This window comes from Chlorocebus sabaeus, chromosome 19 (genome assembly GCF_047675955.1).
Source record: "Chlorocebus sabaeus isolate Y175 chromosome 19, mChlSab1.0.hap1, whole genome shotgun sequence".
In the NCBI taxonomy this organism is placed as follows: domain Eukaryota; kingdom Metazoa; phylum Chordata; class Mammalia; order Primates; family Cercopithecidae; genus Chlorocebus; species Chlorocebus sabaeus.
The window spans coordinates 10,318,321-10,333,776 of record NC_132922.1 but is presented as its reverse complement, the minus strand read 5'-3'; the positions used below and the strand labels follow the sequence as shown (position 1 = coordinate 10,333,776).

Sequence of the window (15,456 nt, the reverse complement as noted above, 5' to 3'; positions counted from 1 at the left end):
GTTGTTCTTTTTTTTTTTTTTTTTTTTTTTTTGAGAGACAGGGTCTCATTCTGTTTCCCAGACTGAGTACAACGGCATGATTTCGGCTCACTGCAGCCTCAACCTCCCGGGCTCAAGTGATCCTCCCACCTCAGCCTGCCCGTAGCTGGGATTACAGACACATGCCACAACACCCGGCTAATTTTTGTATTTTTAGTAAAGATGGGGTTTCACCATGTTGCCCAGGCTGGCCTTGAACTCCTAAGTTCAAGAGATCCCCCTGCCTCAGCTACCCAAAGTGTTGGGATTACAGGCTTGAGCCACCACACCTGGTCTTTGTTAAATTTACTTTGTCTCTCTAGTAATGAGGGTTTTCAAATGAAACAAGTTTTCACAGTTTGGTATTTACAGGAAAATAAATACAAAATTTTAAGATTACTGTACAGAAGATGGTAGGAAGGGCAGAGGACTGTCTCCCTCCTGCCAAAACTGTTCACACTAGAAGAGAGCATGTAATGCTACAGTGTCAATACTCCAGCGCCACAGGAGATTACTAAGAGTCATGCGATAGGAGTAACAAACATAACATCTCAGTTGATTTAACTTTTTCTTAGCAATTCCACACCCATTATCTCATTGGCACTTTGAGGTAAAAAGAGCTAAATAAAAGAAAAACAATTTTTTAAACAGTAATCTTTAAAAAATAAAACAAGAAGCAATGTAATCTTTCTCAATTGCTAAGATTTTGCATTTACTCTCAAGAGTATTAGTACAGCAACATTCATTGTCAAAATTCTAAAAGTTACAATTCTAAAAGTCTGAACCCCTGTGAAAGCTTCAGTTCCATTATGTTTTTGCGCAAATTAGTAACACTTCGTACAAAAAGAACTAAAGTAAACTTTAACAAGGACTCTGCACAAATGAAGATGACATCAAGTTAACAGCACCAAGGGAATGAGAGATAATGATCTTAATTTCCAATGGAACAAAAGCTTTGCTTCTAATCCTAACTAGCAAATCAACATAAATTTGATATGATCTACAGTCTCTATTAATTCACTCTAAAGGGACATTATACTGCAGGATATCAATATAGTTGCTTTTTTGTTGTTGTTGTTGTTGGAGACAAAGTCTCACTCTGCCACTCAGGCTGGAGTACAGTGGCACAATCTCAGCTCACTGCAACCTCCAACTCCCAGATTCAAGTGATTCTCACACCTCAGCCTCCCAACTAGCTGGGATTACAGTCGCCCACCACCATACCCAGCTAATTTTTACATATTTTTTTTTTTTTTTAGCTGAGATGGGGTTTCACCATGTTGGCCCAGGCTGGTCTTGAACTCCTGGCCTCAAGTGATCCACCAGCCTTGGCCTCCCAACGTGTTGGGAATCCAGGCATAAGCCACGGCACCTAGCCTAGTTTTAAATTTTTTAACAGTTTTGGCAGCTATTAACGATTTTTTTTTTTTTTTTTGGAGACAGAGTCTTGCTGTGTCGCCCAGGCTGGAGTGCAGTGGCACGATCTCGGCTCACTGCAACCTCCACCTCCCGGGTTCAAGTGATTCTCCTGCCTCAGCCTCCTGAGTAGCTGGGATTACAGGCGCACACCACCAGCCTGGCTAATTTTTGTATTTTTAGTAGAGACGGGGTTTCACCATGTTGGCCAGGATGGTCTCGATCTCCTGACCTCATGATCCACCTGCCTTGGCCTCCCAAAGTGCTGGGATTACAGGCATGAGCCACTGCACCTGGCCAACAACAACTATTTTCTTAACGTAACTATAATATTTTCACACTTAAATTTTATAAATTCCTTAATATCAGTTAAACAAACAGTGTTCAAATTTTCAGTTATCTCTCTCTCTCTCTTTTTTTTTTTCAGACAGGATCTCACTCTGTTGCCCAGACTGGACTGCAGTGGAGTGATTCTCGGCTCACTGCAGCCTCAACCTCCCAGGCTCAAACGATCCTCCCATCTCAGCCTCCCAAGTAGCTGGGACCGCAGGTACATGCCACCATACTCAGCTAATATTTAAAATTTCTGTAGAGATGGGGGGCGTCATCAAGTTACCCAGGCTGGTCTTGAAATCCTGGGCTCAGGCAATCCTCCCGCCTCAGCCTCCCAAAGTGGCAGGATTACAGAGATGAGCCACCTCACCCAGCCCAGGTTAAAGTTTTTGACAGTACTATTTCACAGGTGGTAGTGTGTACTTGAGCAATAGCTTCTGAACTGTGCTCCTTCTCTTCGGCCTTGTTTCTACTAAAAACCATCCTTGTTACCAACTGACTGTTATTTCTCTTTGAAAATTCAGTTTAAGGTGCTGCCTTCTCCATAAAGCCCTCTCTGATCCCTGGCACTCTCCCCATCTTTCTCACAGCCTCCACGGATATGCTAACTACCCCTCCTTTAGGCTCCCCCAGCACCTGTGCCTGCCTCCGTTAATACCACATGGCTTAATCCTAGCCAGGAGGGGTGGTGGCTCACACCTGTAATTTCAGCACTTTGAGAGGCTGAGGCAGGTGGATCAGGGGTTCGAGACCAGCCTGACCAACATGGTGAAACCCCATCTCTACTATAAATACAAAAATTAGCTGGGCATAGTGGCATATGCCTGTAATATGAGGCATATTGTAATTTGAGACTCTGTCTCAAAAAAAAAAAAAAATACAAACAAAAAATTCCTCTGCATTCCCAAATCTTGCTCAGTGTCTGACATATATGACAGCATTCATAAATGTGTGCCAAGTGTAATGAAAAGCCCTTATTTATCACAGAAATTCAAATGGCATGGGAAAAGTTCATAACAAAAAAAATCATTACCTACCCAGAAAGGGCAGGTGCTCTGCTAAAATTTTCATTAGAACACATACTTAAAGTGTTATTACTTAGAAAACTACATAAAGTATTGAAGTATGGAGTTAACATAAAGACATTCACAATAATACCCTCAGGAATATTAAGTCTTAACGAGAATGAAAATGCTGAAATTATAGGGAATGTATAAGAGAAATCAGAAAAACAGAGAACTCTGGCTCACCTACAGAAAAATCTTTAAACACAGAAAGCTGTCAATTTCACTAATATTAATTTCTATAATAAAACGTAATTTACACATGTATACACAAAAGCAACAAATTTATTTTTACGAACTCTGGGATTTCAGAGAACAGAAATGTAATCCAGTTCCTGTGTCCATTTCTGATTTGAGTTCTCACAAGCGTATGCATTAGTTTATTGAAGCTCAGCTCTACGAAAAATCTAGTCATCATACCCAAATGTCATGGGCTCCAACCAGTGAAGACTTTCCCCTAGACACCTCGTATTGGGCACCACTCAAAAGATAACATAACCCAGCATGCAGGCAAGTTGCTACAGGTCCTGAGGCAGCTTCCATTTCCTGTGACCACAACCTACTGCTGATGAAGTACTGAGTCAAGACCTGCAAACCTGGGAGGGAGGATCACACATTACCACAGATATGTTATTCCTTAGACCCAGGACAGATGATGGCTGTGTGTGTGTGTGTGTGTGTGTGTGTGTGTGTGTGTGTGTGTTTCTTTTTGAGATAGAGTTTTGCTCTGTTGCCCAGGCTGGAATGCAGTGGCATAGTCTTGGCTCACTGCAACCTCCACCTCCTGAGTTCAAGTGATTCTCCTGCCTCAACCTCCCAAGTAGCTGGGATTACAGGTGCCTGCCACCACGCCCGGCTAAATTTTTGTATTTTTAGTAGAGAGGGGGTTTCACCATGTTGGTCAGGATGGTCTTGAACTCCTGACCTCATGATCAGCCTGCCTTGGCCTCCCAAAGCACTGGGATTACAGGCATGAGCCACCATGCCCGGCCTAGGTGATGGCTGTATTTTAAGCTCACTTTTTAAACATTTTTATTTATTTATTTTAAGACAGGGTCTCACTCTGTTGCCCAGGCTGCAGTGCAGTGGCACCATTATGGCTCGTTCATACTTTATGTCTGAAATAAAGTATTCATCTCACATTACTTCTTCTCAAACTCCCTCCACTGATATACTGACACTCTTCTAGTTCCTTTGTGACAATTTTCCCCAATAACCTCTGCCTCCTCCTCCTCCTGATTTCTCCTCCTCCACCCCCTAGCCCTGTCTTCACACATGCTATTACTCCTTTGTCAAACCACTACTTACGCTTTGGATCTCTGCTTAAATGTCTCTTCCTCAAGCCTTCCCTACGTTAAAACCCTCACTATTAGATCTGTTATTCTGTTATAACATCTTGCGTTTTTGTTTTTTTAAAAAGCAATTACCAAAGTTTGTAACTATGAATTAGCTCATCTAACTCTTTGTTGAGTCTTTGTCTTTCATGGAACTTCTATAGTTCCATGAAAGACAGTAAGAACCTTGTCTGTCTTGTTCATTACCCTCTCTCCAATACTTAGCACACAGTGCTAAGTGCTAAGATCTTAATAATCACAGAATAATTTTTCTAACATTAAAATGGTCAAATTCTTTAAGTCAATATTTCCACTTCTAAGGAAATAATCTGAAATGCAAAAAACGATTTAAAAGATATTTATCCAAATATTAATGTAAGTGTGAAAAACAGAAAATGATTCAATTGTCCAACTAAGGAGAAAGTAATAAACGATGGCACAGAACAGAATGTTATACACCCCATTAAAAAAGGCTACTTATAAAAATATTTCAATAATATGAAAAAAGCAGGACACAGAATTGGGTCTGTAGTATTAGCTCAGTTATTTTTAAAACATACATTTGCAAGAACACTAGAGGGATATAAACCATACGCTAACAGTGATTTTCTCTGGGAGATGGGATCCATTAGAATTTGGGCTTTTGTTTTTGTTTTGTTTTGTGTTAGAGCAGGAACTCTATCTGGTATCTGTTTTCCAGGGGCCTAGCATAACATGTGATGAATAAGTAAGAATGAGAAATTGATTATCGCTAAGTACTGGAATGAAGTAGGTTATGAAATTCTCTAAGTCACATTATAAACAGAATCATTTAATCAATTGACATGCCTAAGATTGGAGGATTTTCAACAGGAGACCTAATCTAGAAAATCCTCGAAAATCAGGCTTGGTGAGGAATATAATTAACAAATCTCTTTCCTTTCCCCAAGAAATGTTGTAATTTGGATCAGAAACTGCCTACTCAAAATTTTTACTTCTCCCAGCAATTAATTAGAACCTCTTGTGCAACATTATGGCATGAAAGGATACGGTTCGTACCCTTACAGAAAAAAATACATGATCTGCCCTTTATTCCACAGGCTGCACATGTGAAAACAAATGGATACTTCTTAAATCTTACACAAAGGAGGAGAAACACCACTGTGAAAGAGGAAAGGCCCTTTTCACTCCCATTCTCCTGCTGACTTTTCTTTACATAGCTCTTCCTATCCTACCCAGCACCTCAGACCACAGACACACATAGAACTGCACCTTTACATCTCTCAGAACAATATCTGAGATCAGCAACAACATTTAGAAAATAAAATTTTTGTAAAAGGTAACATTTACAATAGCATTAAAACATACGAAGTGTCTAAAAATAAATCTAACAAAAGATGTGTAAGATCATCACAGAGAAAATTTTTAAAAACCCACTGGGAGACCTTACAAAAGATCTAAATAAATGCGGAAAATACACATTTACAGTATAATCTTCTAAAAATACCAGTTCTTCCTAAATTGGTTCATAGATGCAATGCAATTCCAATCAAAATCCCATAGTGATTTTAAATTTTATATGGAAATGCAAAGGACCAAGAACAGGCAAGAATGAAACTCTTGAACAAGAACAAAGCATGAGGACTTACTTCTCCCATACAACAGGGCTTATTACAGTTATCATAATTAAAACTGTGAGGGCAGGAATACACAAATAGCCCAATGGAATCAAAGAGTGAGCTCAGAAACATACCCACATAGCTAAGTCCCTGATATACAAAAGAGGTAGCTCTGTTGATTAGTGGGGAAAGAAGAGGATTTTCAATAAATGGGAATCCACTTGAAAAAAAAATTAACTTGTCTTACCTTATTCCTATATGAAAAAATATTTCCAGAAACACAAGACACAAAACTCACAAACTATAAAAGACTCACATAAATTATATTAAATTTAGAAATTCTTTTTGTGTTTTGTTTGTTTGTTTTGAGATGGGGTCTTGCTCTGTCACCCAGGCTAGACTACAGTGGCATGATTATAGTTCATTGTAACCTTGAATTCCTGGGCTCAAGCGATCCTTCTGCCTCAGCCTCCCTAGTAGGTGGGACTATAGGCATGAGCCACCATGCCCGGCTCATTTTTTTTGAGAGGGGGGGTCTTGCTATGTTGCTTAGGCTGGTCTTGGACTCCTGGCCTCAAGTCATCCTTCTGCCTTGGCCTCCCAAAGCACTGGGATTATAGGCATGAAACACTATGCCCAGCTAAATTTAGAGATTCTTAATCAAAAGACAGGATAAATAGAAAGAAAAAGACAAATCCCAAGGTGGGAGAAGATGTCTGCAATATATTTAAGCAACAACAAACTAGTATTCTGGAAATTTAAAGAACTCTTATTCAAGAAAAAACCAATACAATAGAAAGGGTAGGCAAAAGATTTAACTTGCCACTTCACAAAAGAGGAAATACAGGCCAGGGCCAGCATGGGCTACATAGCAAGACTCTGTCTATACAAAATACAAAAACTGAGTCAGGCATGGTGGCACACTCCTGTAGTCCCAGTTACTCAGGAGGCTGAGGCAGGAGGATCATTTGAGCCCAGGAGATCGAGGCTGAAGTGAGCACCATACTCCAGCCTAGGCAACAGAGCAAGACATTGTCTCAAATATATATATATATATTTTTTTAATATATATTTTATATATAATAATGGAAAGTGATTTACCAATTATATATACATATAATTGGTATATATATAAAATAATTGGTATATATATAATTGGTAAAAGAAATCACTTTCCAGTATGATACACTGATTCAATGGATGACAGAACTCCTTGAGCTGAAGCCTAAGGGCTTAGTTCATTAGACAGATGTTTCCAGGCTTCTCCAAGCCCTGGCTAGATAGGATCCACAAGCAGATCAACTTTTATCTTTTAGACCTAAGTTCTCAGCCTAGAAGATAGAGGAGTAACATTTTAAAATACATCTTGAAAGTTTTTATCAACCTTTTACAATTAAGTCAGTAAAGATTGGGTAAACCAAAGGCACTGCCTCTCTTTAAGGCTCCAAGTTCCTCTGTTTAGGAAATGAAGGTGTCAGGACCTTGACTGCCTACTGCCCCATACGGACCTCTGCTAACCTACTGAATTTCTTTCTTTTCTTTTTTTTTTTTTTTTTTTTTTTTTTGAGACGAAGTCTCGCTCTTGTCGCCCAGGCTGGAGTGCAGTGGAGCAATCTCCTGGCTCACTGCAACCTCCGCCTCCTGGATTCAAGCAATTTTCCTGCCTCAGCCTCTGGAGGAGCTGGGATTACAGGCGCCTGCCACCATGCCTAGCTAATTTTTGTATTTTTATTACAGACGGGGTTTTACCATGTTGGCCAGGCTGGTCTCAAACTCCTGACCTCAGGCGATCCACCAGCCTCGGCCTCCCAAACTGCTGGGATTACAGGCATGAGCCGCCGCACCCGGCCACCACTGAATTTCTATATAATACATGCTTCTATGTGAAATAGATCAAAGAAGTACATTTCTCACTCCACTTTCTCAACACACGATACACCCATTCATGAAAAAGCACCTCCTCTAACTCTAGAATTTATTCTGTTCTAGAGCTCCACACTTTCCAATATCACAATCTTCTCAAAGACTTTCCATTTCTGCTCCTATCATTACCTCCCAAACAAATGACCATGCAAAAACCTACTGTAAAATATAAGGATCTTCTTACCAGCCTCTTTCCTCCAGAGCTGAGTGCTGGAGAGTAACAAAATTTAAGAAGTAGGCAGAGAAAGATAGCAAAAGCTCTGAACAGCAAAGGGAGTGGCTGGAAAGGTAGAGTTTAAAAAGCCGGAAAAAGGTAAGTCATAGATATCTGTGGAGGAAAAGTTTCAAGTCTGAGGGAGAAGCCAACCATGTCAAATGATGCAAAGAGGTCAAGTAGCATAAAGACTAAAGAGGGCTTATTTGATCTACAGCAAAAAGAACACAAATTACTGTGGCAATGGCAGTTTCTGAAGACAGGTAGTGACAGAAGCCATAAAGCATTCAAGTCTCTGGAATATGAGAAAGTAGAGACAATGACTGTAAACTATTCTTTCAGGAGCTTAAATACTAAGGGAAAGTTAAGAGTTGCTGGGAAAGATTTCAGTTAATTTATATGCTAAGTGGAAACACTTTAGAGAAAAAGGCTGAAGATACACAAACACCTTGGGCCCAAAAGCAACAGCTGCCTTCTACTCCACTGAGAAAACAGAGTTCTTACCTGTAGTGGAACAAACATGTAAACCATTCATTGATTCATTCAATAAATATTTATTGCCGGGCACGGTGGCTCATGCCTGTAATCCCAGCACTTTGGGAGGCCGAGGCGGGCAGATCACGTGGTCAGGAGATCGGGACCACCCTGGCTAACACGGTGAAACCCTGGTCTCTACTAAAAATACAAAAAATTAGCCGGGCGTGGTGGCGGTCGCCTGTAGTCCCAGTTACTCAGGAGGCTGAGGCAGGAGAATGGTGTGAACCTGGGAGGTGGAGCCTGCAGTGAGCCAAGATTGCGCCACTGCACTCCAGCCTGGGTGACAGAGCAAGATTCCGTCTGAAAAAATAGTAATAAATAAAATAAAATAAAATAAAATATTTATTGAGTGCCCATTATGATCCAGGAGTTGGGTATATGCCAGTGAACAAAATAAAGTTTCTGCCCTCAGGAAATAACTATTAAAGGGGAGAAAACAGAAAACACACACACACACACACACACACACACAATGACAGATAACAATAACTGCTTTGAAGAAAAAGCAGGATCGAGAGTAGCAGGAGGTGCTATTTCAGAGAAGACAGGCAGGGAAGGCCTCCCTGAGGAAATGACATTTGTGCAGGAACTTCAGTGAAGGCACAGCAAGTACAAGGCCCTGGGATAGGAACAGGTTTGATGTGTTCAAGAAATAGCAAGAAGTCAGTGTGCCTGGGAGCTAAGGGATAAGGGTAAGAAATGATGTCAGAGAGAGGCTGGGCATGGTGACTCACATCTGTAATCTCAGCATTTTGGAGGACAAGGCGAGTGAATCACTTGAGGTTAGGAGTTCAAGACCAGCCTTGCCAATATGGTGAAACCCCATCTCTACTAAAAATAATTTAAAAATCAGCTGGGTGTGGTAGCATACGCCTGTAATCCCAGCTACTCAATAGCTCAGTAACGAGAATCACTTGAACCCTGGAGGCAGAGGTTGCAGTGAGCTGAGACCGTACCACTGCATTCCAGCCTGGGTGACAGGGTGAGACTGTCTCCCAAAAAAAAAAAAAAAAAGAAATGGTGTCAGAGAGAATACCAAGGCCACATAATAAGTACTATAATTTCATCATAAGCCTCACAGAAAAGCATTGAAGAGTATTGAGAGTAGCGTAGCAGTGTCTGATTTCAGTTTTCAAAGGCTCACTATTGCTGAGTGAAGAATTCCAATTACAATATAGGATGATGAAGTAGGTTGATAAAGGGCAACAGCAGCACACTGGCTCACGCCTGTAATCTCAGCACTGTGGGAGGCTGAGGACAGGGGCAGACGGGATCACGTGAGGTCAGGAGTTTGAGACCTGCCTGGACAACATGGTGAAATCCTGTCTCTACTAAAAATACAAAAATTATCCAGGCGTGGTGGCGCATGTCTGTAATCCCAGCTACTCAGGAGGCTGAGGCACAAGAACCCCTTGAACCAGGGAGGTAGAAGTTGCCGTGAGCCGAGAACACGCCACAGAACTCCAGCCTGGGTGACAAAGCAGGACCCCGTCTCAAAAAAAACAAATAGGGAACTGGGAAAACCAAAAGAGGGGCATCTGACACTAAATATGAGTTAGGAAAGGCTTCAAGAAGAGTGAGGGAGAGAAAGGGTATTCCAAATGGAGGGCACAGACATAGAAAAGAAACAGGGGTTTTGAAAAGGTTTGACATTTATTTACACCAGCATGGGACAGAAAATATTGTATAAAAATATACCATTTAAGGCCGGGCCTGGTGGCTCACACCTGTAATCCCAGCACTTTGGGAGGCCAAGGCAGGCGGATCACGAGGTCAAGAGATTGTCAAGAGACCATCCTGGCCAACATGGTGAAACCCCGTCTCTACTAAAAATACAAAAATTAGTCGGGCATGGTAGTGTATGCCTGTAGTCCCAGCTACTCAGGAGGCTGAGGCAGGAGAATTACTTGAACCCGGGAAACGGAGGTTGCAGTGAGCCAAGATCGCACCACTGCACTCCAGTCTGGCAACAGAGCAAGACTTCGTCTCAAAAATATATATATACCACTTACATCTACCAAAAAAAAAAAAAAAAAAAGATATCCAGGAATAAAACTAATAAATATTTGTATGACTTTTCTCGAGACATTCACAAAACTCTGTAAAGACATTAAAGAAAACCTATTTAATTGAAGAGATAAAACAAAGTAATGGACAGGAAGACTCAATATTTAAAAATGTGTATTTTCCTACCCACTGTTTTTGTTTGTTTGTTTAAGAGACAGGGTCTCACTATGTCTCCCAGGCTGGACTGCAGTGGTGCAATCATAGCTCACTATAATCTTAAACTCCTGGGCTCAAGCAATCTTTAAATGTCAGCCTCCCAACATGGCAGGATTATATTCTCCCTACTTACCTATGACCAACATACTTCAAATAAAAATCCCAGCGAGTATACCAAAAGACATACACAAGAATTCCATAGTGGCATAAATCATAATAGTCCCAAAGTGAAACAACCTAAACATCCATGAACAGTAAAATGGAAACATAAATTGCATTTTATTCATACAATGAATTGATTAAACAGCAATGAAAATAAACTCTAGCCACACACAATTCAACATAAAAAAATTTCAAAAACATAAAGAAACCACCAACAGAATACACATGGTATGACTCAATTTTTATAAGGTTTCAAAACTAACCTATGGTGTTGAAAATCAGGATGGTAGTTTCCTTTGAGTATTGATTGAGAAGAAGTACAAGGTGGGGAAAGTTCTGGACTATTAGTATTTCCTCATTAAGTAGTAGTTACTAATTAAGTAGTAGTTCCTCACTAAGTAGTAGTTACTAACAGGTGTACTCACTTTGTGATAATAACAACACTTATAAGTTGTGGGTTATTTTGTATTTATGCTATACTTCCGTAACAGAAAGAGTACTGGTGTCTGCATTTTACTTCAAGAAACATCAAAAAAATTAGATTGAGGGCTAGGTGTGGTGGCTCATGCCTGTAATCCCAGCACTTCAGGAGGCTGAGGAGGGCGGATCACCTGAGGCCAGAAGTTTGAGACCAGCCTGGTCAACATGGTGAAACCCTGTCACTAAAAATACAAAAATTAGCCATTCATAGTGGCACATGGCTGTAATCCCAGCTACTCGGGTGGCTGAGGTAAGAGAATCACTTGAACCCGGGAGACAGAGCCTGCAGTGAGCCAAGATGGCATCACTGCACTCCAGTCTGGGCAACAGAGTGAGACTCTATTACAAAAAAAAAAAAAAAAAATTTAAATTTAAAGATTAGATTGATAGATATCTGCGATTTAAGCAAGTTTTTTGTTTGTTTTTGTTTTTTTTTTTGAGACGGAGTCTTTGCTCTGTCACCTAGGCTGGAGTGCAGTGGCGCGATCTAGGCTCACTACAAGCTCCGCCTCCTGGGTTCACGCCATTCTCCTGCCTCAGCCTCCCGAATAGCTGGGACTACAGGCGCCCGCTACCATGCCCGGCTAATTTTTTTGTATTTTTAGTAGAGATGGGGTTTCACGGTGTTAGCCAGGATGGTCTTGATCTCCTGACCTTGTGATCTGCCCGTCTCGACCTCCCAAAGTGCTGGGACTACAGGCTTGAGCCACTGCGCCCGGCCTAAGCAAGTTTTGTAAAATGTTATAGGTAGAATCTAAGAGACGGGCATGCAGGTATTCATTTAAAATTCTTCCTACTTCTTTTTTTTTTCTTTCTACTTTATGTTTAATTTTTTTCATAATAAAATGTTGGAGGTAAAAATCCCAAAGGGATTTTTTGTTGGCAGAACTTGAAAAGCCAATTCTAAAATCATGGAAAATTAAAAGGGTAATAGCCAAGACAACTTTGAAAAAGAAAAAGGTAAGGAGACAGCTGTCCTAGCAGACAGAAAGACTAATTATTAGGCAATTAACTAAAACAAGGTAGCAGTGACACAGAGATGGACAGAGAGACCAGTCAAAGAAAAGAGAGCCTGAAAACTAACTCACGCACAGACAGAATACAGCAGGCATAAAGATCGGTAGGAAAAAGTAGAACTATTCAATAAGTGGGGATTAACAGCTTGGATTAGAAGAAAATACAAAATGTCTTTAACTTACAAAGAAAATGAATACTGAATAACAAATTACTGAAGAACACATAATTTTCTCTCATATATAGGTTTAAAACATGAGAAACAACATTATATATTGCTTAAGAATATATTCATGAGGGAAAAGAATACAGACATATTTGGCAATGAAATACCAAATTCAAGTTGGTAGTTACCTCCAGGGGTAATGAATGTTTATGCAAAGTACGTAAGTTGGGTAGTATCCGAACACACAATTTTCTATATTGTTGTTTATATATTTTTTCTTTTTTTTTCTGAGATGGAGTTTTTCTCTTGTTGCCCAAGCTGGAGTGTGCAGCGGTGCGATCTCAGCTCACCGCAACCTCTGCCTCCCAGGTTCAGGCGATTCTCCTACCTCAGCCTCCCTACTAGCTGGGATTACAGGCATGTGCCACCATGCCCCGCTAATTTTGTATTTTTAGTAGAGACGGGATTTCTCCATGTTGGTAAGGCTGGTCTTGAACTCCCAACCTCAGGAGATCTGCCTGCCTCAGCCTCCCAAAGTGCTGGGATTACAGGCATAAGCCACAGTGCCTGGCCTCTTTATACATTTTTTCAAATCTTAAATATTTCATAACAAATTATATATTTTTTGAATTAAAAAAAGTTTGAGGTATGAGTACATGGTTTTTAAACAGTACTTAGCACAGTTTAATAGGCTGGAACAAATACTAGGAATAGGGGAATAAGAGATGTTATGTTAAAAGAAGATGTTAAAAGAAAAAGACCAGATTCTGCAAAGCCTTGCAAAACATGCCAAGAAATTTATTCACTTATTTATTGTTTGTTTGTTTGTTTATTTGAGATAGAGTCTCATTCTGTCACCCAGGCTAGAGTGCTATGGCGCGCAATCTTGGCTCATTGCAACCTCCGCCTCTTGGGTTCAATCAATCCTCCCACCTCAGCCTCCTCCGCAGCTGGGTCTACAAGCGTGTGTCACCACGCCCAGCTAATTTTTGTAGTTTTAGCACAGGGTTTCACCATGTTGGCCAGGCTGGTCTCGAACTCCTGACCTGAGGTGATCTGTGCACCTCAGCCTCCCAAAGTGCTGGAATTACAAGCATAAGTCACTACACCTGGCAAGACATTTATTTGGCTTTTGTTTCATCCCACAAGGCAATCATTGAAAAGCTGTAAGCTAGAAAGTCCTAAAAGATTACTCTGACAAGGCTATACGATACAGTATGTTTCCTAATGACAGAGGCTTGTTTACCATTTAATCCCTAATCTTAGCATAGTTTATAATACGTTGATATTAATGAATACATATGCTAAATTAATGAATTTATGGAATGGGGTGAGGGAAGCAGAGAAATTAGAAATAGTCTAATAATCCAGGTAGGAAATGTTGGACTTAAAATGACCACTTTAACTTACAGCTATCTATTTTACAAGAAATGTTAAGATTATAAGAAACTTTCAAGGAACATGAAATAAAGTAAGGATCTATAACATTATAAACATGAAGATCCTGGTACAAATCAGGGAATGCAATAATTCTGTATCTACTCACCATTCTTCCGCTCACTAAGTGGAGGCAAATTGGGATTCCTGCCAGGGTGGAGGCCTAGCGTCAGCTCGGGCTGCAAGGAGAGCTCCTGCAGTTCATTGGCAACAGCTTCGCTCTGGGGACTGGGTGCCGCAGATAGGGAAACGAGCACTGGTTCATCATCATTTTCGCCGGCCCCTCCTCCGTCCAGTCCATTCACAGCAATGACGGAAGGGGGCAGGCACACCACACTGGAGAAATCCACTTTGGCTTTCGTGATGGCAATCTGGAAATGGAAGAAAAAATGGAAAGTTTAGATGGTACCATGATAATATGGTTTGGTGGTGTCCTTACCCAAATCTCATCTTGAATTGTAGTTCCCACAATTCCCACGTCATGGGACGGACTTGGTGGCAGGTAACTGAATCATGGGGGCAGTTACCTCTGTGCTATTCTCATGAGTTCTCACAAGATCTGATGGTTTTATAAGGGGCTCTTCCTCTTTTGCTCAGCACTTCTCCTTCCTGCCACCATGTGAAGAAGGACATGTTTGCTTCTCCTTCCACCATGATTGTAAGTTTCCTGAGGCCTCCCCAGCCCTGTGGAACTGTGAATCAATTAAACCTCTTTCCTTTATAAACTACCCAGTCTCAGGCAGCTCTTTATAGCAATGTGAGAACAGACTAATATAGTAAATTGGTACTGATAGAGTGGGATGCTGCTATAAGGATACCCGAAAATGTGGAAGCAACTTTGAAAGTGGGTAACAGGCAGAGGTTGGAACAGTTTAGAGGGCTCAGAAGAAGACAGGAAAATGTGTTTGAAATTTTGAAAAGTTTGAAACTTCCTAGAGACTTGTTGAATGCCTTTGACCAAAATGCTGATAGTGACACAGACAATGAAGGTTATGAAATGCAATCCCCAATGTTGGAGGTAGGGCCTGATGGGAGATGTTTGAGTCATGGGGGCAGATCCCTCATGGACTGGTGCTGTCCACGTGATGGTGAGTGAGTTCTTGCCACATCTAGTCGTTTAAAAGTGTGTGCACTGTCCCCCTTCTTTCTCTTGCTCCTGCTCTCACCCTATGACATGCCTGCACCTGCTTCACCGTCTATCATGAGTAAAAGCTCCTTGATGGCACCATCCTTGTACAGTCCTGCAAAACCATGAACCAATTAAACCTCATTTAAAAAAAAATTATATATATATATATAAAAAAATAAAAATCTCCATTCACTGAGTCCTATGTAGTTAGTAAGAATAATTTCTTTTCTTTTTTTTTTTTTTTTTTGAGGCAGAGTCTCGCTCTGTCACCCAGGCTGGAGTTCAGAGGCATGATCTCAGCTCACTGCAAGTTCCACTTCCTGGGTTCACGTCATTCTCCTGCCTCCCAAGTGCTGGGACTACAGGTGCCCACCACCATACCAAGCTAAATTTTTTTGTATTTTTAGT

General features: G+C 40.8%; 1 protein-coding gene across 3 annotated transcripts in view; it reads right to left on the bottom strand.

Annotated features, from left to right (window-relative positions):
* The window catches only part of MRTFA (myocardin related transcription factor A), a 220,293-nt gene that overhangs the window by 123,009 nt on the left and 81,828 nt on the right, over positions 1–15,456 (bottom strand). For all 3 annotated transcript variants that reach the window (XM_007975878.3, XM_007975879.3, XM_073006690.1), the window contains one exon: positions 14,029–14,290. The gene's annotated coding sequence lies outside the window, so the exon portion shown is untranslated. The remainder of the gene's footprint in view (positions 1–14,028; positions 14,291–15,456) is intronic.